The sequence below is a fragment of the Lipotes vexillifer genome, unplaced genomic scaffold (assembly GCF_000442215.2).
Source record: "Lipotes vexillifer unplaced genomic scaffold, Lipotes_vexillifer_v1.1 scaffold518, whole genome shotgun sequence".
NCBI lineage: Eukaryota > Metazoa > Chordata > Mammalia > Artiodactyla > Lipotidae > Lipotes > Lipotes vexillifer.
In genome coordinates, this window is record NW_006780945.1 from 4,089,535 (window position 1) to 4,116,973 (window position 27,439).

Below are 27,439 nucleotides of genomic sequence, written 5' to 3' on the forward strand. Positions count from 1 at the left end.
GGCGTGGGGGAATACGGAAATCAAAGCCTGGTTTGACATCTCCAGTTAATCTGCAGCTTTTGTTTATTTTTGCAATCCCCGTTCTAACACTGATGTACTAATCAAGTTTTTAGTCTAAACACAACTAAAATAGCTCTTTCTTGATAGACTCTATGGAATTTTCTACTCAGTAATGTACAATAGAATGATTACTTAATTATTCTCACTCATAAAGACTCATTGTTTATAATTTGAAAGATGGTTAGGATTATGAAGACTAGTTGAATGAGCAAACCTATACTAACATAAAGTTCAGAATCGGAGGGAAAACCATGGATGAGGGACTCTTTCTAACTTGGATTCCTGCACGGGGCCCTAGTCTATGTCAAGCCATGAAAGCTAGTCTCTTTTTAGGAACTGGAAAATTCAAGTGGCATTTTCAGAAACATCTCCACGTTGTTGAAATCCCCAAGTGGAGGAGTAATATTTTCATCACTCTCGTCTATCCAATAAAATTTTTGATTTGAAGGGAGAAGTTGCTTCTAGGCGTGGAGCTTCCCACATACTCAGGACTAATTCAACTAATTCTGAACGTGGCTTCTTTAACAATGTGCCCTGGAGGCTCGTGACACTATTAAGTATTCTTCTAGTTTTCAGGGACTGGGCTGAAGCCAGCGGGCTCAGGCTTCCTGTCGGGGTGTGACGTTCCAGCTTTGTCAGTACATTCAGTTGGTATATGTACCACTTCTCGTTAAAAAAAGGGAAACTCCTTTTGAGGAGACATTGTAAATTCTCCTATCAATCAGCCATTTATTAGTTACCATCTCTACACTATGATGTATAAAGAAATAGGGGCCTCGACCCCTCCTTGATGTTGGTCTTAACATTCAAGTCATTCAAAGCAGGTTTTCCAAGGCCAGTTAAGCTGTGGCCTGATGTGGGCTTGCAGAGGCAGTGTGAGAGGGTGGTTGAAGCTGGGGGTCTCTTCCTTCCTGAGCTTAATCCTGTCTCTGCCACTTGCTAGCTATGTGATTTTGGGCAAGTTACTCAACTTCTCTGGGACAGTTTCTTCAGTTATATAACCTGGGTATAATACCAAAGTGTGTTTTTTGGGGGGATATAATAAATCACTGAGCACACAGGAAGTGGACAATACATTCTATCTATCTATCTATCTATCTATCTATATCTATCTATCCATCCATCCATTCATATTCCTGTTGTGCTCATCATCAACCTTTTATCAAAATAAGTGCTTGAAGAAGGTTGTGCTTAGACTAGTAGATCATTGTACCACCAAGAGAGTTGTTCAGCCCATCACAGAGCATCTCAATTTTTATAAATTCTTCCAAACATTAAGGAATACATATTATGTTAACATAACTCTATATATGAGAGAACATCTTTTGCGAGTCTAGAGGTTTACTTTATGGCTCTGTAGGGAAGAGGGGCAGAGAATATGTACGATGCAAAAAGAAAGCTGTATGTTTTCTTTTCTCACAATTCCTTCTGCTAACGGGATCTTAAGTTGATTTTTAGATCATTCATTGCAAGAATCAAATGCAAGGATCCTTCCTGTACTACGCCTGGCAGGTGTGGCCCAGCCTTCACTGAACACCCAAAGGGGAGCTTAATATCCATCTTACATGGGAGGCTTATACCCAGCTTCAAGCATGACAGTCTTCCCTGTGTTAAGCCCACATCTCTCTCACAGCCTCTTCCTTTCAGTCTCGATTCTGTGCTCCATGGCCACAAAGAACCAGTTACTTCCTTAAAGAAAATCCAACATCTCATAACTAATGGCAAATGTGGCTCTTGAGAAAGAAGACTTATTTATGTTTCTGCAGAAAGTAATAAGGGTACCTAGCCAGATTTCTTTACCAGACACCTTAGGAAATTGTGCCTTCCAAGGGCAGACAGCTAAATCTTTTGGTCGAGGCCAGGTGGCGTTGGTGCCACAGTGAAAACCACATGTTTCACTAAAAGGGGTGATCTAATGAGTTTACTTCTCTGCCTGGGTTCTAGTGACAGGGCCCTTGAGTGACTTCATTGCAATCAGTATTGCTGACTAATGCCTGTATCAACACCTACGCCACCACCACCGGAGCTTCGGTGATTTTACGTTTAGTTTGATTTCTCCAGACAGAACTTTTCCACATCATTGGAACTAATTGAGGTAATGGAGAAATTATTCTGGTGCCAGAACACTCTGACTTTCTTTTGCCCACTTCCCCCATTGGTATTGAAAGACAACAATGCTCAGTCTTTCTTTAGTGTTTCTTTACAGCAAAAAGGGGGAGTGGGTCACGTTGCCCTTGCACCCAGCCTGCGCTTGGACAATTAAGGCTGGAAAACACACCCTGAGCTCCATCTTTGCTTCCCAAGGCTGCACACTCCAGCACTGTCTCCATGCCATACTCCTGAGCTGCTTCTCTGGGGAGATTTGGGAATCCCTCCTCTTGTTATCCAGACTGACCACAAGAAGTCTCCCCATACATGCTAAAACAACTAGCAGATGGAAGCACACATTTATGAGAGCATACTCCACCTTAATGATATGCATTGTCTGCCAATGTTTATAGTGTCTCAGAGGGAGTTTGGAGGTAAGACCGAGCTGGCTGAAATATGGTTTCGATTATAGGGATTTGTATCAAAGGTGGAATGGTGCTTTTTACCAGCTCCCCATCCCCCTGCTTCATGTCCTTTACTCGAGAAGGTTGACCAAACCATTCTTTAGAGAGCTTGACGTACTGGAAAATCCCTGGGTTTGCCCCATGTCAACAGTTAGGGGCTCGGTAAGCATTTGGGGTTTAATGTTGGTAGACCACAGCGAACCTCTCCACTGAGGGGCCTGTCTGGTTTGGATTTAGGGAGCTCCTTGGCAGTGTGGGAGGGTAGAGTGGCCTTTCAACAGTTCGCAGAGTCCTCTGCTTGGCGCGTGAAATGTTGGTTCATCTGCAGGGTTGGCAGGGCAATTAAAGATGAGTAGGAAGTGTGCATATTTATTTGAGGTTGGAGGAAAGAATCTAATAAATTCTAGATAATGATAACTGTAAGAATAATATTTAGCTTGCCTGTTACTCCCCTATCCCTTTTTTCTGCTTTTTTCCTTCTCTCTCCAGTTGTTAGTCTTCCACATCTTCCCTTATCGATCTGTCCACCGGAGGCGGGTAGCAGAAATGATGCGATTTTGAGCAACAGATTGCGAAATGTATCTGAGTTACTACTGGCTAGCAGCTCTGGTCAGTGTTTGGGAAGCAGTGGCCATTAGAGCTCGGAACTGAAATGGGTGTTTTGTGTTACTTGCTGATTTTATTTCTCCACATCACCTCTGACCCCTTTTGCAAAGTTAATTGAGAGTTGGCCTTTTTCACATTGACTGCAGGAAATTGACCTTTGTGTTCACGCTAGGTTAGGAAAGGCCTGGTTGAAGAGCAAATCAGGAGGCAAAATGGGAATGATCTGGCCTTACAGTCATGCTCCAGCACCATGTGAAATGAGCACAGATTCCTTGGTGCGAGCCCATAGGCAATGGTGTCCGCAGAGTTGTTTCCCCACAGAATCAAACCATCCATCAGAAAATCCCGTTTTAATTTGCAATATACTCTGATGGCTCAAAAATGCAACAATCTGTAAGTAGCTTTTAAAATAACCTTTATTGTGCTTATCCTGCTTTAACTGAAGCCTGTTTCCTCATTTTTTGATCACTGGTAGAGATAGCCCTTGAGGGCAAATATTTTTTCTTTTTTTTTTTTCTTAACTTATTTTATATTGGAGTATAGTTGATTAACAACGTTGTGATAGTTTCAGGTGTACAGCAAAGTGATTTGGTTATACATATACATGTATCTATTCTTTTTCCATTTTTTTTCCCATTTAGGTGGTTACATAATACTGAGCAGAGTTCCCTGTGTTATACAGCAGGTCCTTGTTGGTTATCCCTTTTAAATATAGCAGTGTGTACCTGTCAATCCCAAACTCCCTAACTATCCCTCCTTCCCACCCTGAGGCCACTTTTTTAGACTCTAACCCTAGTGGTTGTCTGACAGGTAAGCATATCTGTTACTCTGGGGAGATTAGGAAAACAGTGCATCCATTTTGACCTCAACAATCCTGGCTTGGAAATCTGACTCTACCACTCATTCTCTGAGTTATTTTAGGAAAAGTATATAAAGCCCTGACTCAATGCTTCATCTATAAAATGAGGAAATTTGCAAGAAATAAGATTGTGTGAGGATTCAATGAGTATTTTAAAGAAATTAGTACCTAGATGCTTAATACCTGCACTTTCTTATTCCGTGTCATATGCCTCTTCTGTGGCCTGGGGATCCAGTGGCAAAGGAAGTAGACAGTGGCCTACCTCCTGAAGGTTATTACACCCTTTGGGGGCTGGTAGTTTCCTTACGCTTTCTGGAGACAATGAAGAATCTTGGTTAAACTAGCAGTATTTGAAATGCAATGGGAAATGAATTGTTATTTTTAACTAGAAAGCCAGCATGTGAAATGGCTCCCTAAGTCTCACAGCTGGATTAAATAATTCTGGGTCAGAAGCTAGATTTTATGGTCTGGTGGTGAGGTCAGGCTGAGCTTGCAGGCAGGGTGTCTGATTCACTGTTTGATCCCAGAGAGGGGTCCCCTATATCTATCTCTTGTCTTGAATTTTGTTTGTTTTGTTTGTTTTACCTGTAAAATTAGTATAGCGATACTTTTTTTAACCTCGTAGTAATATAAATACAAAACCAGATAAAATATGTGAAGGTGGCATACAAAGAAGTATATTCTTAAGTTTATTCTAATTTTATTAGTGAACCAAGGTGTGGAGACTCTCCATTCCAGCGACGTAATTATATTGATAAATTATTTGAAACAGAACAAAACAACACTAGGCAGTCGTGGAGGAGTCTTTAAATTTAAATAACAGCGATCCAAAATAGATCTCGAGTGGAGACAGAATGAGTGCTTTCCTATGAAAAGCACTTGGAGAGAGGGACAGGGAAGGAGAATTCAGTGTAAAGCCTATAGTGAGGTCACTAAGTGCCTCGTGGAGACAGAGAAGGCTTGAGGACACACAGAGAAGCCTAGACCTGGGCTCTTCCAGTTTCTATTGTATCAGTTAGCTATTGATGTGTAACAAACTGCTCCAACAACGACTAAATATGGGTCAGTGGGGCAGTTCTGCTGGTTTTGGCCAGTTCACCTGATCTTGGCTGTATTTGCTCCAGAGTCTATGTCAGAGAACAAGTCAGCCAGCGTCTAGCTGGTCTAGGATGGCCTCACTGCATGTCTGATGTTTAAGGGTCAGCTGGCTCTTGGCTGGGGTGATGGACGTGGCTGGGATGCTGTCTCTCTCTCATCCAGCGCTCTGGCCTGTCCTTATTGATGTGACAGAGGGAGGACTGCAAAGTGAGAATAGAGGTGTCTGATGCATCTCCAAGCCCAAGCTGTGAACAGCCAGCTACCACATCACATCTTCCACATTCTCATGGCCAAAGAAAGTCACAGGACCAGCTGAGATACAAGAGGTGGGGAAACAGACCCCTTGATGCGAGGGGCTTAAAAGTCACATTGCAAAGGGTGTGAGTATAGAGAGGGATGGAGAAATGAGTTGTTTCTGTAATTACCACACTAGTCTGTGCACTTGGGTTTGCTCCTTTTTTACTCTGAGGGTAGTGAGGACCTCATAGGACTGTGGTGAGGATTAGAGACACCTGTGAAACCCCAGCTATTGTGTGAAAACTAGTGGTAGATACTACAAATGGTGGCCGTGATTATTCTCCCCTTTATTTTTAATTGCACAAGACTGACATTTTTGGTAATATATATCACTGCAGAATAATTAAAGATACATATACAATAACATTTATATGACTTCTAATATAAAATAAAATCCATATAAAAGTAAGCAAGAAAATAAATCACCAAAATCTCACTTGTCCAGCTCTAAGCACTATAAACATGTAGGCAACTTAAAAATTTCTCACTATTAGCTGTCATTTTTCATATTGGCTTGCATAGATTGCTCTCGCACATGTGACACTTGTAGGTCAGGCTGTCTTTCCCTGTAACTGGCAGGTAACTGCAGTGCCTAAAACTGCACTCTTTATCTGCCCCTCTGCCTCTGTCCTAAGCCGTGAGGACCCATCTGCCCACTGACTACAAGCCTCATTTGTTTACCCATCATTTCCTTTGTCTGTTTGCTAATAGATCCACCTTTACCTGTAACTCAGGCCACTCTGACCCCCACAGTCCAGTCGCTAATCCACTCTGTGGCTGGTGCCACAGTCAGTTTCAGTTCTGCTGCCCAGATCATTTCGGTGCTTCTGGTCGCCTTCGGGAGCGATCTGGATGGGCTCCTTAGCCTGAAGGCCAAGGCTCCTCATTGCCGCCTCCACCTGCTTCTTTCCAGTCCTATTTTCATCCACTTATTGACTCTGTGCTTCATTCTTTTTACCCCAAACAGTGCAGACCTTCTGAAACACACTGTGACCCTTCTGCCTGGAAGCCGCTCGCGCCTCATTTTCATGGCCAGTCCCTTCTCGTTCTTTAAGGTTTAGCTTGATTATTATCTGTTACAAATAAGCCTCAAAATGAGGCTTCTTGGATATGCGCCCTATGTATTACAGCACTTCTTATATATTTATATAAGTGCTGGTTTATATATTTTTATATTTCTATTGCTAGGCCGTGCATTTATTGAGTGAGGGGACGGAGTCATAGTCATTCAGTCCCTAAACAAGCACTCGCCAAGTCCCTCCTGCACATGAGCATGGCATCTGAGAGTGAGAATAAAGTCAATGGGTGGGAGAGTGATGGGCAGATCTTCCCATCCAGCCTCCAGGGGCTCCTCGACAGCAGCACAGAGGATGAGGGTTAAAATTGCTGTTTGAAGCCACAGAAGAGAAGGAAGTTGGTTCTCCCACACGGGTGCAATGATGCCTTTTCCTCGTGATATTCTTCTGTCTCTTGGGGTTTATGGGGAACATAAATGAGAGCTCAGCCTTAGTCTCAACAAACACTCAGCAAATAAACGATAAGACCTGAGGAATGGTAGATACCCCGAGAACGCCATGCAGTCAATGTCCTGTCTAACCCATTCTGACTCTTTGAAATATGAGTTATTACCCGAGATGCAAATTGTGAATGGATATAGGGAAAAGATCTGGTAAAGAAAATGCAAATGAAAATATTCACCTCCTTTGAAAATAAACAGTTTTGGAATAGACACCAGTCAATGATGACAAGGCTGCTGTGAGAACGGTTATTTCACACATCATTTGAGGGTGTGAATTAGAGCACTTTGACACTAGGTACGGGTTTCCTTAAGCGTTATAACTACAAGTCAGCATCTCCATCTAAGAGCCTATAATAAAGAACACATAAAATATGCAGACAGCAATGTATGTTCAAATAGCATATTTATGTGAGATTATACAATGGATTTTAGTCATGAAAATAGGAATAAAACCTATGACATTTAAAGTAAACATAGTACACAAAATATATATGCATGTGTGTATGTTTATCTATCTAGATATATCAATGTCAATGTATCTAGATATAGCAACTTTAATATTAATTATCTATCTATCTATCTATCTAGAGAAAGAAACAGGAAGGGGAAAAATAAATCGGTTATGTATATATGCTTATATATGACTTAAATAATTATATTTTATTGATTTTTAATATGTTTTAAATGTTTCACATAGAGAAAGTATTATTTTAATGTAAGAAAGTAGCTAGTAATCAGTGTAAAAGATAATTGAAGAAAACGACACTATTATATAAACTAATATATTCTGGCTTTCATGCTCAGGTGTGGGGACTATAGGACTACATTTATACATTTTTTTAAAATTAATTTTTGGCTGCGTTCAGTTTTCATTGCTGCACACGGGCTTCCTCTAGTTGCGACGAGTGGGGGCTACTCTTCGTTGTGGTGCACGGGCTTCTCATTGCGGTGGCTTCTCTTGTTGTGGAGCACGGGCTCTAGGCACGCGGGCTTCAGTAGTCGTGGCTCGCAGGCTCTAGAGCGCAGGCTCAGTAGTTGTGGCGCACAGGCTTAGTTGCTCTGCAGCATGTGGGATCTTCCCGGACCAGGGCTCGAACTTGTGTCCCCTGCATTGGCAGGAGGACTCTTAACCACTGCGCCACCAGGGAAGTCGTATACGTTTTTTTAACATGGCTACTTTTATGCATAATAAGTTGCTAAATGGTCCTTTGGATGCTTTTTATTTAGGAAAAATAATATTGCTACTGCCTCCTTCCATGGAGAGAGCTCCAGAAGAGCATTAAAAAAAGGCAAATATTAGAAACAAATGATATAGTTTTCTTTTAGAAACAAAACCTGTGTTTAGAATCCAAAAGTAATGTAATCGCTCTGGAAACTATTATCGTAAGTAATTCCATGTCGACTAGTTCATGCTCCCAAGTCTCCAGGACGTGGTAAAGTCTAGCAGAAACAAAGGTTTGGACAGGAGTGAGAATAATCTTAGCTTCTCAGCCCCATCCATGCCCCTGAGTAAGTCACACGTGAGCGGTGACAGAACAGTCTTGATAGCCTTGAACTTCTCTTAAGTTTAGACTTTTTCCATGACCTCTGGGTTCGCCCACCCTTATTCTGACTTCCCAGTTGTTCCTATTTTGGAACACTCTACGTTTGGAGGAGTTGCCTTTTGGTCAGAATCCACTTTTACTGTTTCCCATTTTCTTAATAATGCGCCTTCTTCCTGTGGCTCATTTGAAACCCTCAGGCTCCAGTGGGTCTGAGGAAAGGACTGGGTGTTTGTGGATTAAGCGGAGGGGGCAGAGTGCGAGCCTGGCGTGTGTGCCAGCCCCTCTCTGTGGAGCATTCTGGCCGTGGTCGCCATCCAGATAGAGCCTCCCTTGGGGATTCCTTCATTTCTCCGTGCTGAGATGAAAAAGGGTGGGATAGATGGCTGACATGTCGCAGTGGCCTCTTGGGCTAACTGGTTGTGTGCTCCTTCACAGCCCATTACCTACCTAAGAATAGTATCAGCGAGAGCCTTCAGTATATTGCCTGGGATACTCTGTCCTTCCCAGTTTTGTTCCTTATACACCTGGTTGCCACTCTTGGTTGAGCTAAGCTTAATGTGACCACCTGAAGACAAGATGGAATTTGGATCCAAGCACACCTGGCTGGGATGTTAACTCTGCCACTCAGCAGCCTGTTGCTGAACCAAACTCGGGTCCGCTTGCCCATGCACAGTAAAGCCAATCAACTGGCACTGTGTGTGGTGAAGGAAGGTGCAGTGTTTATTGCAGGGCACCAAGCAAGGAGTCCAGGGCAGCCAGTGCTCAAAACACCCGGACTGCCTGATGGGTCTCAGGAAAGCCTTTTTAAAGGCCAGGTGAGGGAAGAACATCGCGGAGTATGTGGTCGGCTCGTGCACAGTTCTCTGCTTGGCTGACGGTGAGGGAACAGGGCCATGTTGCAGGGGTTATAACATCATCAATCCTCAGGCTCCAAGAGGCCTGGGGGCTGTGGGGCTTATGGTCATCTAGTAGTTAACATCTTCCATTGGAGTAGGTTTTAGCATCTGTAAAACAACTCAGGAATGTCCATCAGACACTGTGTCTAGGTACTACTGAGGGGAGCTGAAGCAGAGGATATGGGGGAGGGGTCTGTCCCCTGGAGGGGCCCTGCTCGTTGACAACCAGATGACCCTGAGCATTCTGTAAAGTGGGAATAAAAATGCCTACTTTCTCTGGTATTCCTGGCTTTTCAAGCCCAGGCGGCTCATCTATGCACCAAATCCCAGTAGTGGGCCTCCAGTGAGGCTCCAGTGCTGGAAAATAGGTAGAATTTCTGCAACTCCTTCTCTCCTGACTAATGGGGCATCAGCTCCTCTTGGCTTCTTGTTAAAAGCCCAGTGGTGGCTTCTGAAGAGTGTACAGGCAAGTTGTCACATCTCTGATTCTCGTTTGATTCCGTTCTCCATCTTGTGACCAGTATTGAGCCATTTAACACAGACCGGCCTGATCATGCCATTCTCCTGCCTGAAACCCTCTTGGGTCTCTCCTCTGGTCCAGCTCTCTCATCCTGTTATTCAACACCCTTCATGCTCTTCCTTTATCTTCTGACCACACATACTTCCCTCCAGGGAGGGTGAACAATCTGAGATGACCCCTAATCATTAGGCTGTTGTTGGTGGTGGAACCACTGACCAAAACTGGCCAGACCTGGTAGTAACCAGGCCATCTTACATGAGTCATCTTACAACAGGAAGTCCTGGTAAGGAACGCAGACCTAACAAGCTACCACCAACTGGAAGAATTTGGGAAAGGTCAAAAGGAGAGAGGAGTTGCCAGTCTGTATGTCCTGCCAACCTCCCAGAATCCTTCTCTCTGGAATCCGTCTTGGCTGAGTGATGCATGTGCCACCAGGAAGGACCCTAAGTCAGAATGATTGGCCGGAGACAACCTGGAAGCTAACCCCACCATAAAACCTGAGATGGCGAGCCACATGGCAGAGCCGTTCTCCTGGGTTCCCTTACCCTGCTGGCTCTCCATCTGGGTGCCCCTTCCCATTAAAGTCTCTTGCTTTGTCAGCACGTGTGTCTCCTCGGACAATTCATTTCTGAGTATTAGTCAAGAGCCCGCTCTCGGGTCTTGAAAGGGGTCTCCCTTCCTGCAACATTATCACTGCCGAAAATAAAGTACCATGGCCGGAGTCTATTTATCCTCCAGACACACCTGGAATGTCTCCTGCTGGACCTACCTCAAACCTCATCCCCTGTTCCCAGATCCCTGCACCTCCCTCCTGAGTAAGGTTTTCTCCTTCTTTATATTCCGAATTTGGAGACACATCCTACTGTCTGGGGCCTATCAAGCGTGGGATCTTTCACTAAGAAATCTGATTCCTTGGTCAAGGTGAAAATTCTGAGAATCTTAGGCGAGCTAAGTTTTTCATTCATATTCTGTTCTTTGCATTCCCAATTCATTTTACAATGTCAGGTATTATCCAAACTTTCCCATGTTTCTCTGTCTTGAGGCAAGTGTTCATAACCACCTGGATGATCTCAGACCCGTGGGCTGGTGTACAAGGACCTCTCCTGGGGATGGGGGCTGAGGGGGGCACAGCAGCGCCTGAGATCTTGTAGTTGTGATTTTAGGGAGCAAAGGGTGTTAAGTGAAGGTCCGCCTTCCTTTATTCTTTCATTTCCAATGGAAGTTATAGGCCCGTGGTGACACTGAATCCCAACACTTCTTTACCTCATTGAGGTCACCAATGAGCACGTCATGCTTTCTTCTATTTTCTTCCTTCTAGATCAGAGGTATAAGCTGCAGGCCACCTACTCCTGTTGCCTGTTATAGAGCAGCGTGTGAGTTAAGGATGATTTTTACGTTTTTCAATAATGGAAAAGCATCAAAAGAAGAGTGGTATTTTTGACGTGAAAGTTATATGAAATGCTGTGGCTGCTTGTGCATAATGGCAGAGCTGAGTAGCTATGACAGGGACGGTGAGGTCAGCAAAGTCAAAATTATTTCCTCTTCGGCCCTTTACAGAAGAAGCTTTGCTCTAGGAAGCTTATTCCTTGAGCTGTAGTTTGTGTTGTGCTCAGTTTTATGATCCCAGAGTTTGGGACATGCCTGGCACATAGCAGATACTCAATATTAAGATTGGATGAACATATGAATGAATGAATACATGGATGAGAGGTGGTTGAACTAACTTGTATTCCAGTATCCATTCTGATTTTAACACTGTAACTCTAAAACACACTGGAGGTCACTAGCTTCTGAACATTTTTTCTTGCACGCAGTCGTTTTATATTTAGATTCTGATCTCCGTGAGCATTATTTTGGAAAAGGAGAATATTATGAAATATGATTAGCACCTCTTCAACAATTTATCCTCTTTCTAGTTGCTATTTTTTTAACTAGTATATTTTTACTTTGTTTGATAAACAAAGTAAACAAGGCAAGATAAAGCAGTTTCAATCTAATAGCAAATGAAAGAAGCTAAGTTATTCAAGATGGTAGGAAATGGGGTGGGAGGGAGGAATGAAAGTTGGGATGGAGTAGCAGATATTTTTAGGATCTGTCACTGTTTTAATAGCTCTGCTGTTATCACTTCAGAAAGGTCCACATTTGGGACCATTTACAGCTAATGGACATGTGCTGAGAGGTGTATGCAGGATGATACGTCATGCAAAAGTGAAAGCTAAATGTTTGATTTTGCCTGACCATAATGTGGACCGAAAGGGAGAGTCTATGCCAGTTCCTTTAAGTGCCTCTCCTCATAGCTAACAGGTGTCCCAAGTTCATTTTGGGTGTTTCTACGTATACCAAGATTGTTCCTTTGAAAAGGAGTTTGCTGAGAATGAGAGGTCAAGATGCTGTTTTAAATCACTCAGGTTCTACAGGGTCCCAGACTTGGCCTCAAAGAAAGCCACTGTCCTTTCAGCTCCAACATTTAGACAGCCTTCCTCCAGATTCCCGGTCTCATGATTTGGGTTCATCTAGTTCTTGCACGTAAATTCTTGTGTCTCTAACAAGTGCTTGAAATCTGAGAATTCCTTATTCTAGCTTCTGCTTTCCAGTGAAATTATGTCTCTGGATATGCTTGTGATTTAACTACTTGTGATGAAAAGAACTCAGAGCATCACCCAGGGAGTTCCATGAATATCTCCAACGTTGTTCCTTTCATATACTGTATTGATAATACTGACAGCTCACTGTTTTCATGCATATTTTGGGCACCGCTCTAAGAGCTTTTCATGTACTAACCCATTTACTCCTCGGGACAACCCATGACATAGACGTAGAAACAGAAGCACTGGTAACTTGTCCAGTAGTTCATTTACAGATTTTTAAAGATTGCACATCTGTGTTCTGCCAGGTGCTGTTGTAGGCACTTGGGATATCCTTCATAAGCAAAACACATATGACTACCTGCCCTTGTGGAGTGTATGTTCTCTTATCTAATGTCACAGAGCTGGTAAAGGGGCAGAGGCAGGATTTGAACTGGGCACTTAAGACCACTGCGGGGTAATGCCACTCAAAATTAATCTCCATCTTCCCCTTATGACTCTCTGCTTGACTCCAACACACGCTTGTGTTTCAGCTCCCTCCCGAGTTCTGCACTATCCTGGTTTGATGCCATCTAGTTTATTTTAACTCTTGTAAGGCTCAATTGCCAAAATTGATTTTTCTATCAATGGATTTATCTCCCTTCTCTTCATAACCATATTTTTCTTTCTTTCCTAATTACTGTAAGTCATTGGAGGCAAAGAACAAAAGCAAAGGGTTACAGATGAATGCAGGTAAGGGTAGGGCTGGGGCACGGAATTGCCCTCATTGATTCGTCCTCCGCCTCCTTGATGACATTGTCTGCCTCATTCTTGCACCTTTACGCTGATCCGAGGCAAATGCGTGGTAAGATCAGTGTTCGCAGCCTTGTTCTAGACCCTGCCCTGCTTCCCCATAGGGCTCCCCTGCCAGTCCTCTGTTCATCCAGGGTTGGCCTTTAATTCTGCCTCTCCTTTGATTGGGGAGTTTGCATGTATTTCTGATGAGCTCCTATCACTTACATCCCTTCAAGAACAGTGGATTCAGAACTGGGGTTACAGAACAACCATAAGTCTCAGCTTGCCTGTTTTACTTTTGTTGTTCTAGCATGATTATAAATAGCACCCTTTCACTCTCACAAGCATCCCATTTTGATAAGTTCAAATGATACCATAACTATAGGTCATACCTTTCCCTGTCTCAGGATGCCCAGAATGATATAGCGCAGCCCAGGAGTTCCTGGGTTCCCAGCAGTGACTTACAATGTTGCAACTCATCCTGAGAGGGAACTGGAAAAATGCCCCCTTAATCATTTGGATCCACCATTTCTCCATTCAGAGAATAGAAGTAAATCACATTTTCTCCCCATTTTCTTCATACATATGTTGCTATAATGAAGCTTGTGCATTTTCAAGAGATTTTACCCATATCTTTCCTCTGTCTCTTTGCTGAAAATTCCATCATTTTTGGCATCTATATGAAAGATAAAAAGTGAGAAATGAGGGCAAGGGAACATAAACTTTGTATACAGTCACTTAGAAGTTGTTGTAAAAGTTTGAAGGGAAATGTTATTGAAATTATTGTGTAAAATGAGTCTTTTTTTTTTTTTTAAGCTGGTGATTTCATTTGTCTTTGTGAACCCAGCAATTTATAGGTGCTCATAATTTTCAGGGAAAAGATTTTAAGATCATTGGAGTATAAACAAAAGGTCAAGCCGAAGCTATATTCTAACAATAAATAACTTTTAGAGATTTATTGAGTCTTATCTGCATCCAAGGAGATGCCTCAGGGACACTTCTTAGGGTGGATCAGCCTGAATTTGTCTCTGCTTAACCTCTAACTAGCAGTGCAGCTATAAACACGATATTTAAATTTTCTGAGTGTGAGTCCTAATCCATTAATTTGGCACGCACAGACTACGATGAGATGTCTGTCATGTAGTTTTAACTATCTCAGCATAGGATTTTTAATTAAAAATTTTTTTTAATTTATTTTAATTTTTAAAAAAGTTTGGTTGCACTGGGGCTTCATTGCTGAGTGCGGGCTTTCTCTAGTTGTGTCAAGCGGGGGCTACTCTTCCTTGTGGTGCGTGGGCTTCTCATTGTGGTTGCTTCTCTTGTTGTGAAGCACGGGCTCTAGGTGCGCAGGCTTCAGTAGTTGTGGTGCGCAGGCTTCAGTAGTTGTGGCTCGCTGGCTCAGTAGTTGTGGTACATGAGTTTAGTTGCTCCACAGCATGTGGGATCTTCCCAGACCAGGGCTCGAACCCGTATCCCCTGCATTGGCAGGTGGATTCTTAACCACTGTGCCACCAGGGAAGTCCCTTAGCATAGGGTTTGATATTGTGTGTGTGTGTGTGTGTGTGTGTGTGTGTGTGTGTGTGTGAGCGAGCTGAACTTACATCCTATATACTGTTATTTTAGTCAGAGAGCCACACTCAAGGATGATTGATGGAAATATATCAGAAAATTCAAATCCAGATGTGATTCCAGATGTAGATTTTATAAGCAGGTTGGTGGCACAAATCTTTGCTCAATACCAGACTTTAGCTAATTACCAACGTGTCTGTAAATGAGTAGTTTGTTAATTAGTGTCAAGGCTGTTTGGAAGGGATGTTGATTTAGAGCATTTGGTTAAAATATTTTAGAGACCTCCGTACTCTCACGGTTAGAGGGTGTAAGAATCCAGCAAGGGCTTAGCTTTTACATCATGGGTTGACAACCAAGGTTTAATATTTAGAAGGCCTTATGTGCAGTCCTTGACTTTGAGCAGGGTTTCTCAACCTCGGTACTACTGACATTTGGGGCTGGATATTCTTTGTCTTGGGGGGGTGTCCTCTGCCTTGTAATGTTTAGTAATATCTTTGGTCTTTATTCACTAGATGCCAGTAGAAACTCTCTTTCTTCCCCTTCTGTTTTGTCAACCCATGATGTCTCCAGACATTGAAAAATGTCTGCTGGTTGGGCGGGGGGCAAAATCGCCCCAGTTGAGAAAGACTAGTTTAGAGGATACAGTGACTTGGGACCAACTATAAGGACAAGAAAGTTCTGACAATGGGTAATCATCATGTCCATCTTGAGTAAAACTTGCACAGAAGATGGATCCAGATCCCTAAAAGGACAGAGCCCTGAGGTGTCTTTCGGCTCCCAGAACAGGTCCTCTGAGCTTTTTTGTGCCTACTTTCTAATAAATGTTTGCATTCATATATACATATTAAAGGGGGAAACAGATTTGGTCTGCCACTTGGTTTGATTATAACGGGTTAATGAGTTTGTGGGGGAAGTAATTAAACCTCTTCCACCTTGAACTTCTTGGTGCTTACCATTGTCTACCATAACGAACCGGAGAATTGTGACCACACTGCCTCCGGTCAGTTCTCAGCAAGGTGGACAGTGGCAAGTAACTGATTTGGTTGATACGAAGAGTTGGTCAGAATCCTTCAGCATGAAGTTCTAGGCTCCCAGGGATAAGGAAGCAGGACATAGGGATATCCAAAAGGGAATGGAGACGCCCTCTCCCACCCCGCTCCCCCTCAGCACACACCTACTTGGGTCTCCTTTTGTCACCGATTTCTCTAGAGATGCCCTGAACCATCTTGTAATGGCTCTTTCTGTCCAAGCCACTTGTTACTGTCTGAGACCCATGGAAAGGAACAGTCCTACAGAAGTACTTTTTTGCTGAGTTGAAAAGCCTTCAGTTATCTGACTGTAGGTTTCAAGAAGATACAAGGCTGAGACTTCGCTGCCGGCGCCCATGTGCCGCCCCCCCCGCCCCCCCCCCAGAGTCTCTGTGGCAGAAATCTGGAGTTCATCCACAGCTTCCTACATAATGAAACTGAATGCATGCTCATCGTAAAATAAAATGTCCATCTGCGGTTTTGCAGCACCGCGGGGACTTTATACAGACCCCTAAACTAAATCCAAATCGCCCAGTACTTGCTTAGCTCCGTCTTCCTGGAATCCTCCATGGGAGCTGCTTCTGCCCTCCAGTAACTTGGCAGGGCGGTGGGGTTCTGCTTTTCTGAGCAGAGAGACCCCCAGCCCAGCGCCTCTTTGCAAATCATTCCCTTTCGCATCAGCTCCACCAGGTGGCTCTCAGCAGAGAGGACCACCGCTGTCCCGTGGCCCCCGGGGGCTCTGCGGCTCTCTCCAGGGGAAAGTTAATGATTTCATTGTGTCTATGTGGGATACTTAATGAATGGGCCTGAATAATTCAAGACAGGATGTCAGGGAAGAGGACACAGCCGACACCTGGGCAGGACAAAGATTTCTTTGGCTGCTTCAGGGGCGGGGGAGGGGATGCGCAGTCTTCATTTTACCATATTGTGTTCCCAGCTGCAAACAGTCCAAACGACAGGGACAGGCTCTTTCTTTTTTGAGGAGACAACTGTGGCTGTCTGGATGTGTGTGTGTGCGCGCGCACGAGAGTGTGTGTGCGCGTGTGTGTCTCTCTGAGTGTTTCCTTGCCAAGGCAAATTCAGATGGTAAATCTGGCACTTTAAAAAAGACACTGGTCTTGTATCCCCCTTTACGCAACCTCAGACTTGGGTCTGAAAAAAATATCAAGCAAACTACATTCTTCTCCAAAGTTTTATAATAACGATAATAAAATGGTCCCCTACCAAGTTCAAAGCGGCTTTTCAGCTGCATACTGTGACGGGATCTTTGCAGAGGGGAGAGTGGGGATCCACTGAAATTCTGCTGCTTTACGAGGAGATGGGAATAGTAAAGTCGGATGCCTGGCTCACCGGAGATAACCCTGGAACTGAAATTACCCGGTGACAGCGCCCTGGCTTTTTGCAGCTGGGGTGTTACATTTTGTTTGAGAGGCTGTGTGGATTTGATAGCTCCTGAGAGTTTACTGTTTTGCTCTTCTTCCGTTAAATCTCAGAAAGTAATGAGAAGAAGAACTGGAGTCAGTTCTGCAGATAATTTCCAGGAATTTATCTTGGGGGGAGAGATCACAGTGATTATTTCAGTAATCAAAGGAAGAGATGACCATCCATATAGACCTAGGGTCTCTCTAACTTTGTAACCCGTATGCCTCCCCAACAAGTTCTGCTTTCCATCTTCAGATTGTTTACCTTAAGACAGTCACTGGTACCATCTCAGTTGGCCAAATGGAAGTCCTGGACATTCTCCACAGTAATATGTACGATACACATGTTCAAAGTGCATACAGTTTCATGGAGCTCACAGACTCCCTGAAGAGCCATCGGCCAGTTCCCCAGATCTCTTGGTGACTCTGGTCTATACAAAAATAAAATTTGTCCTGGGGGAAAGATGGTGCCATATAGTCAGTGACCATCAACTGACAGTGACTATGATTTCAAGAAGAACTCCACACCACTGGACCACTTAAAAAATTATTTGACTCTAGGAAACGCTTGAAAGACAATTTCATATCTCTCTAGTGGTCCTACAAAGGTTGGATACAGGGGACAATGGGACAATAGGAACTGGAGGCCAGGATTCAGAGCCACTCCATTCTCAGGATTCCGTGCATACAGAAACTTCTCCTAAAGTGATGCTGTTCTTATTTCTGTTCATCAGCTGCCAGCCTTTCAGGTGCCTCAGAATCAGTACGCGACGTCTTCTGTGGTCTGCTTCATTTGGACATAACATCCATAAAAATAAAGAACCTGCATTTTAAAACTCGAGATTAAATATGGAAGTCTCGTTCTTTTAGAAAACTGTTACATTGCAAGCTTTCTGGCACCTTAGCACTTATGTCCCGTGTCAATTAGAAAAATGTGACAATCAGTCATAAAGTGTCTTTATGACCACAGGGACCTTAGAAATGATTGAGTCCCTCCCTCCCGTTGGACAGATGAGCAAGTGGAGACACAGGCAGGAGAGGAGGACAGTGTCTTGCCCAAGTCCCTTACTGCGTTGGTGCCAAAGCTAAACATCCAGCGCCAGTCTCTCAGTTGGCACTTCCCCACGCTGCCGCCATTCTGAGCATTACACTGTCAGCTTAAATGATTCAAATGCTCCAGCTTTAAATAAGCCCTCGTGATTTTTTTTAAAAAAGAAAAAAATAAAAACTAAAATCAGACTAACTTTCCATGACTCACTTTTCCAAAATGTTTTGTATCAATGTATCACGTACAAGGCAAAGGTATGAGCTGTAGCCAAGATGCTCCAAGGCAGAGCGTGCATTAGGGAAACCCTGATACAGAAGAATCGGTTGCAGAGTCTCTTTTAGTAAATGGTTGTTTATAAGTTCCATGTTTAAGAGAAAGAAAAAATTAAGACTTCATGCAAGCCCCAGAACAAAAGTTGAGATTTCCAATGAAGCAAGAAAGCAGGGACTTTTTAAAAATGGGAGTGTGTGGGGCGGGGGTGGGGGGGGGCCAGTGGGAGGAAGGAAAGCTATTCTTAATCGTATATTGTTTTCAGAGCTCTACCAATTAGCAAACGTCTCTTATAAAAGGAAGAAAGAGGGAAGGAATTTCATGCACTGAAATAGCCCCAGTCAGCTGCAAACGCTCCAGGCTTCTGCTGCAAGGCTTTCATCCCCCCTCCATAACCCTGGCCATTACATCAGTCCAAGTGCATCCTGGGGACTATTGTCATGCTGATGAGACTGGATTCTCCCACTGCCCCAGGAGACATTCCCACCACAGACTGGCTCTGGGGCTCATTCAAGCTGCACTGAATTGCCCTGGAGAATAAAAGATGCAGCCTTAATTAACTACTGCGCTCAGCTCCCAATCACAGCTTGATTGTTGTGCTGGCTGCACTTTCTGCTGAAGAGGAAATGCCAGGGCTCCTCATGCAGGCCCAGTGCTGGGAAGTAGGGCTCTCCTTAGGGAGCTGCAGTTGGGTTCTGTCTTGTTTTGAAAATAAAATATCGCAGGGTCTTATATCTCTGGTGTCCTATTTTTCGGAAAGAAACAAACCTCAGTGTCTATTGTTATTTCCCTGCACAGCCCCTGGGATCCACTCACTGCATGCATCTCCCAGTGAAGGGTCTTTCCATGCTTTTTGTAACTCTGGCAGAGAACTCAGCTTTATTCTTAGCATGGTCTTTATTTCATTTTAATAGTTTCTGTTGATGCTGATACCGGGTAAAACACAAGATTCCGATTTTTTTAACCTATTAATTTGGGATGAGATCTGTTTCTTTGCAAACTCTTTACCAAGAGCTTGGGTGGGAAGGCAATGCAATGGTAACATCTTTCGACTCTGTGGCATCTCACCTTTAATATCCCCTAAAATCATAGCTTTAAGCTGACAGTGTAATGCTCAGAATGGCGGCAGCGTGGGGAAGTGCCAACTGAGAGACTGGCGCTGGATGTTTAGCTTTGGCACCAACGCAGTAAGGGACTTGGGCAAGACACTGTCCTCCTCTCCTGCCTGTGTCTCCACTTGCTCATCTGTCCAACGGGAGGGAGGGACTCAATCATTTCTAAGGTCCCTGTGGTCATAAAGACACTTTATGACTGATTGTCACATTTTTCTAATTGACACGGGACATAAGTGCTAAGGTGCCAGAAAGCTTGCAATGTAACAGTTTTCTAAAAGAACGAGACTTCCATATTTAATCTCGAGTTTTAAAATGCAGGTTCTTTATTTTTATGGATGTTATGTCCAAATGAAGCAGACCACAGAAGACGTCGCGTACTGATTCTGAGGCACCTGAAAGGCTGGCAGCTGATGAACAGAAATAAGAACAGCATCACTTTAGGAGAAGTTTCTGTATGCACGGAATCCTGAGAATGGAGTGGCTCTGAATCCTGGCCTCCAGTTCCTATTGTCCCATTGTCCCCTGTATCCAACCTTTGTAGGACCACTAGAGAGATATGAAATTGTCTTTCAAGCGTTTCCTAGAGTCAAATAATTTTTTAAGTGGTCCAGTGGTGTGGAGTTCTTCTTGAAATCATAGTCACTGTCAGTTGATGGTCACTGACTATATGGCACCATCTTTCCCCCAGGACAAATTTTATTTTTGTATAGACCAGAGTCACCAAGAGATCTGGGGAACTGGCCGATGGCTCTTCAGGGAGTCTGTGAGCTCCATGAAACTGTATGCACTTTGAACATGTGTATCGTACATATTACTGTGGAGAATGTCCAGGACTTCCATTTGGCCAACTGAGATGGTACCAGTGACTGTCTTAAGGTAAACAATCTGAAGATGGAAAGCAGAACTTGTTGGGGAGGCATACGGGTTACAAAGTTAGAGAGACCCTAGGTCTATATGGATGGTCATCTCTTCCTTTGATTACTGAAATAATCACTGTGATCTCTCCCCCCAAGATATTCAGGTGAAGTTTTGGGGAGGTCAGAGGTTATGATGTGTTTTTGCCACTTAACCATCAGTCTAGAAGAATCCATTTGCAGGGCCACTGTCAAGGGCCATTTGTTCCCTTTGGAGTATTTTGGCTACTATAGAACCTGCTTCTAGCCAGTAAATGGTCCCATCTTGTCATTCAGCCTGCAAGACTTCCCATGGTTGTGGTCAAATAAGAGAAACCCTAGCACATTCCCTGTTCAGGGATTAATTTTAAATAAAATAACAAAACATATAACAGACAACTCAGCATAAAATAATTTTTAGCATAATGGATCACTGTATATTAAAAAATGATATAAAATTAGACCAGAACTTTAAGAAGTTCTGGGTATAACTAGGTGCTTTAGTCACTAATCTTGAACTAATTAAGCTTGACTCTCTTATAAGCTCGAGTCAAGTTATTTATTTCCCTCATCAAGAATCTTTATAACCCAAGACAAAGGTTTTTTCCTGAGTTTTAATACTTTAACAGTTTTACCAGGCATCAAACCATGCAGAGTTTCTATTCACATTTCTAACAATAGAGATTTAACTGTTCATGTTTAACAAAAAATAAGCATAGCATATCAAGCTACACACTTTGGAATCATACAAACCTCTCTTCTGGTTATACCTCAGTCTCTGTGTAGCCTTGGGGAAGCTAATTATTGTCTCAGATCCTAAAGTTTGTCCTCTCTAAATTGGGTATAATGATACCTACCTTAAGAGATTGTTGTGAGGATTGAATGGCATAAGATGTGAGAAAGTATCATTTTGAGTGTGGACGGGACATCAAGTAGGTGACCTGTAAGCGCCAAGTCATTTTTCTGCCCTCTCCTGTGCTCCCACAATGTGCATTTTCTAGACCGCTGATTCCCTTCTCTCTTGTCTCCACTCTGTTCATAGACAGAAGCAGAGAAGGACAGCAGAATTCACGGAGCCTAGTTTTATTCTTTCCAGAATGAGAAACCCTATGATGCTGAATGGCTTCCTGATAGTCGCGTCAAAAAGCCCAGCCTGAGATCACAGAATTTGGGGGCTGGAATGGAATTTAGGGAAGTAACCCAGCCCTTTATCTCATAATCTTGCTCCGTTACTCTGTGGCAGTGGCCAGAAGTTGAGTCTCAGCCCAGAGCTTAGGTTGCTACCCCAGTTTACCTTAACATTTTCTTTCTCAAATTAGTTCCTCTGTTATTATGCAGTTATTTCTCTGCAATTATTATTTTTTTAAAGATTTTTTTTTTGATGTGGACCATTTTTGAAGTCTATTGAATTTGTTACAGTATTGCTTCTGTTTTGGTTTTTGGCTGTGAGGCATGTGGGATCTCAGCTCCCTGACCAGGGATTGAACCCACACCCCCTGCATTGGAAGGCAAAGTCTTAACCAGTGGACCACCAGGGAAGTCCCTCTCTGCAATAATTAAATATAAAGAACTTGATAGAAAATGTGTTGGAGTAAAAAAAAGTCAAGTCCAGCAGAGATAAACTTAAGACACTAACACAACAACTTAAATAGAATTGAACATACTTAAAATAGCTTTCTAAGAGCATCACCAGTAGCATCACTATCTAATAGCATCACTACCAGGAAACATCGAGTGAAAGGATGGCTCCATTGACAGAAGCAGGCATGTTGACATGGGCAAAAATACGGCTAGGAAAACATGGTAGTGTTGAATTGTGTTTTTTTGTTCGGCAGACTTTTAAAAAGTGAAATGTTACATAGAGTCCCAGTGTCATGAAGGGGATAAAAGGAAGATGTTTGGATAGGAGCAGAGGTCAGTGGAGTAGAGTTTCAGTTTCTCTGCCATCTAATCAGTCTCCCCTCATCCCTCAACTCCAGCTGGTGATGTGCTTGCAAAAGAACATTGGACTTTACGGAAACCAGTTGGAAAGACAATGCAGTGACACGAAACTATGAGCCAGAGGAAGGACAGGAGGTTTGCTTCCTTCCCTGCCCACTGGGAGGTGGAAACAAAGCTGTGATCAATACAGCCTTATGAAGAATGAATCATTCCCAAACTAAGCCACTTATGTAATTAATGATACTTAATGTTGGTAGGTTGGGGAGAGGATAATGGTAAATTCAGTAAAGTATCAGCCGCATGTTACTTGAGATACTTAAAAGATGTTGAAACCGATATGGAAAGATATTGGTTAGATGGATTTACAACATCCGGTTGAGCAATTAATCACATTTTCTGTGGATTGTCAGGTGAACCAACGGAAGCAAGAAATCAGACTATTTTAATATGCTACTTGAATTCATTAAATTGAAACCACAGCATGAGAGTAAAGAGAGGCATCCTCCCAAATTAGGGGAAGACAGGTTAAGTGATCAAGTCAATTCTATTTAATTAGCGAGTGACACCTACCATATCATGGTTTCTTTAAAAGGTGGCTTCACACTGTAGTCATGTGTGTATCCTGGGGTTCAGCTCAATTTAGGTCTAAATATTTAATCCTCCAGCTCCATCTCAGCTGTTCTGTATGTGATCCTGTTTGCAGGGGTTACGCGTCCCTACAGAGGGGAGTGGAATATGTGCCTGATGATGGTTGGGTGACTGTTCTCTCTGCCTTAAATTCCATTCTAATTTTTTACCTTTTCACTTTTTAAATTTAATTCATTAAATTATTTAAAGCTAATCTATTTATTTATTTTCCTTCATTTTTATTGATCTTTCAAGGTTTAGTTCAATTATTTCTTCCAGGAGATCTCCCTGAATCCCCAGCTTGGATTCAGTACCTCCCTTCATACTTTATACATACTTTGTCTTTGTACTGATGATGTTACAAATTTTGTGTGTTTTGGTCCTTGGATGTAAGGTGCTGATAGTTAAATTCAAAAGACAATGACCTACCCATCCATGTACCATTACTCTACCATCCCTGTACCATACATATACTACTGGAATATGTATGGTAGGTGTTCAGAAACATATTTGGGAATTGTTCAGTTTAATGAGACGAGCACAGTTTGTGCATTAGACAAGTTTTCTGATATTTTCTCTTTGGGGGGATACTCCTTTGCCAGTAAATGAACACAGGATGATTTGGTTAGCAGGTTAAATGCAAAATAAGGGTTTCTTATAAACCACAAAACAAACTAATTTAGAGCACCAGATGCTCCCCCCGTGGAAAATTAGTTTCTCTCTCATTGTCTTCCGATAGTACTTTGAACGTACCTCCCTTAATGCTAGGGTGACCATATAATCTACCAAATGGGACTATTTCTGAGAGTGGAAGGTGCACTATCAGTAATTACCCTGAAATAGCAGACAATGACCTGGTGTTCTCCCTGCTGATCCAGAATGTGTGGTTACCCCACTAAGAGCACTGAGCTGCACTACACGATTGGTGCTAAGGTGCCTGTTTCTCGCCAGACTGTGTGTTCCTTGGGAGTTAGAGTGGCACCTGATTTATGCTTAATAGCATGGCTTCCATGTGCTAGAATTTTGTTTCCTGTACGTTGAATGAATATACTTTCTAAAGCTATTACTGTGGTGTCATTTTCTTCACCGAAGTACACGCTTAAGGTGCCTGGCTCTGCATTCTCCATCATTCGGCTATGGCGTAAATGGATGGAATGTCAGAATCTTAGGGACAAGAAAAAAAAAGTGTTTTTTATTGTCAAACACCCCCATAGGGCTTCAGAAGTAACTGATAGAGACTAAATAAGTGAAACTCTCAAGTCCACAGGATACAGCATTTGGATCATGGCTGTGACTGTGACTCTAACTGAATCAAGGGGCAAACGTGGCTATATTGAATTCCTTCTGTAATTTATTTGTTCAGTCTCCTATTGATACAGTAGAGAATGGAGGTTATTGTGTATGCTGAAGCCCAACTCAAGCCTTAGGATTTTCGTCCCACTAATTACAAATATTGTGTACTTGGATATGTTCCTTTACCTCTCTATGCCTAAGTTTTGTTATTTGTAAAATGGGGTTAATAATACCTCCTTCCTCCTCCTCTTCATAATTATGATCATAGGATATTTAGATTGTCCTCAAGGGCCTAGGCCTTCTTCATCTGTGCAGCATGAGTATTTCAAGTAGTGAGTAGACATGGTAGGTGCTCACTAAATGATGAATACGTGAATAAATGAATGAGTGAATGCCGTCCTTTATACGTGAAGTCTGGTCTTATTGTGTTCTGCTTGGATTGTATATGTTGTAAGTAAAGCCCTGGTTGTTCAGTCTTTTCAGGTGTCTTGATATGTATATACTTTTAGGAGTGCTCAGAAAGGTCCACTTAGAAAGTGATGAGGTGCAATGGTGAGGGTTTTCAGGATGACAGGTTACGATGTTGCCTTTGTCATCTCCTCTACTGACAGTCCCAGAATCAAATAAAATCCTTTAAAATTTTCAGAGAACAAAACAGTTTCCAACATCTCACCAAATCAATCAGTGCAGTTTTAATGCTCTTTTAAAAGTAGAGATTCTTGCAGTGTTTGGTTTAGAGTGACTCAGACATTTTTAACCAAGGAAGTAAAACAGGCAAATAAATCCACTAGGGAAGATAGCTTAGTGGTCTAAGACTCAGGTTAGAAATGGGGAGACTCCCTAGAACTGTAAAGTTCAAATTACAGCCACATTGACTCACCCTTTCATCTTTTTTGAGATAAATTGAGTTGCAGTTGGTTTATGGTGGGAGAGTCTTTTGGATAAGGTCTCTAAACCCCCAAGGTTTGTTTGCTCTGTTTGGACATTATAGAACTCTAGAGGCATTTTTTTTTTTTTTCTTTTCTTTAGAAAATGGTTTGCTGTAATTTGTTTGGCCCCAGATTCTGGTACTAGGCTGAAATGTGGGGAAAACAGAGAATTGGCTTTTTCCTATAGTCTATTAGACACTTAATAAAATACAGATGATTAAGAGACCTCTTTCTGCTTCCCAGAGGAGTGCTTGAGACTGGGTAAGAAATAAAAGCAAAGGAATGGGGTGACAAATTTCAAGACGGTACTTTAAACATAAGGCTTGGTGTGGCTAGAAAAATAGCTCTTCGAACTTTTAAACTGACATTGAGAAGCATAAAAATATTTATTTCCAGTATATTTTCAGATAAAAAGGTAATAGCACCAGTGATTTCGCACCTAGGCAAATGAAATAAATAATGAGTATAGTAGTGATGATTAGATTATTGAAGATATAAAAGAAATGATTCCTGCTTTTAAAAGGAGGTTCAAATCTATGAATAATGAGGCTATTAAATTTCCAGGTAAGGTTATTTGAAAAATACAGTAAAAAGAGTAAGAATTGCACATAAATGTACAAAACATCTGCATTTCACCGATTAAAAAAGTTTTTTTCTATGTATTCAAGCAGAAAATTTAGGTTATGTAAAAGGAACAAAAGGAAGACCTTTCTTCTCAGTAATACTTAATGCTAAGGTAATTTTGGAATTCCTAGAGTTTGGAGTGGTAAAAGGCAAGTGGTAAAAGGTCCATATCATGTTATGTAGTCACTCTTGAGCCAAAGCCAAAGTAAAATGTTCTCAGATGTGAAAATACAGAAAATATGAACTATTTGTATACACTTTAGCTAAAACTACTTAGACTTTAGAAATATTAGAGGTAAATGAAATTGATGGAGAAAACATAGTATACAGGCTGGAAATGAGAATTGAAATCAGGTATTTCTATCATCTAATACAGATGAGAGTAGGACTTTAGTAAATTCTTATTGAACGAATTATATGTAAATATATATTATCTGCATATATACACATATATGTGTATCATGTACGAAATGATGCAAAAGCCAAACTGAACACTTAAAAAATATAAAGTAAATAGTGTCAAGCAAAATTTGGGAAACGTCACATGTATATGCACATGGCTTTGGGATCTTTCTAGCATTCACAGGAAGCCATGCTTTCCCTGGGCTGCATCCAGCCAATGACTGAGCAAAACAGCAGGACTGTATCTGGGCCATTTCTGCCCAGTTGTCTTTGCTCTATGGCTCTCCATTGGCTGGCTGAGATGTTCCAGAGCTGTAGTGCAGTCTGAGCCTCTTCCTTCCTCCTTTCCTTTTGTAGGTGTCAGGACTGTATGGAAATGCTTTTCCCTGCTTCATCTCTCTTTTGTCTTTCAGTCAATAAATCTCTCCACTTCTAGTTCCACCTTGGTGTCCCCTACCTGGAGGACCTGAATTGACATAGAGTGTTTATGTGTGTGCTTGCTTGTGATGAATTGGTAGGTGGAGAAAGTAAAGTATACGCTAAATTCTCATTTTGTAGCAGGGACTCGGAGGTTAGGGAAACTAGTAAAACAACAAACAAGGGGGCTAAAACAGGAAGCATGAGATAAAACAGCAGAGAAGGTCAAACTATTTATTACAAATGTAAGGTGCTGCAGCACCCATCCAGCTACATTATCTTCAGTTTACTTCTTTATATCAGAGAGAGGATCTTCAACTAAGATGGAAGTCCAAAAATTCCTGGGTTCTAGATTTAGAGCTGTGTGTCTTTGGAATGTTTTGGTAAATCCTTCTGTGAAGGTTTCAGAATGTTTTTTTTTCCCTCTGGGTACAGAGTTTCATTCTAGCTTAGGGGAGAGGGCCTAAAAAAATTCCTATCAGGCTCTGAATATCAGCTTCCAATTGTCCAACTTCTGACCGTAGAGCTACTTAAAAAAAAAAAAAAAAAAAA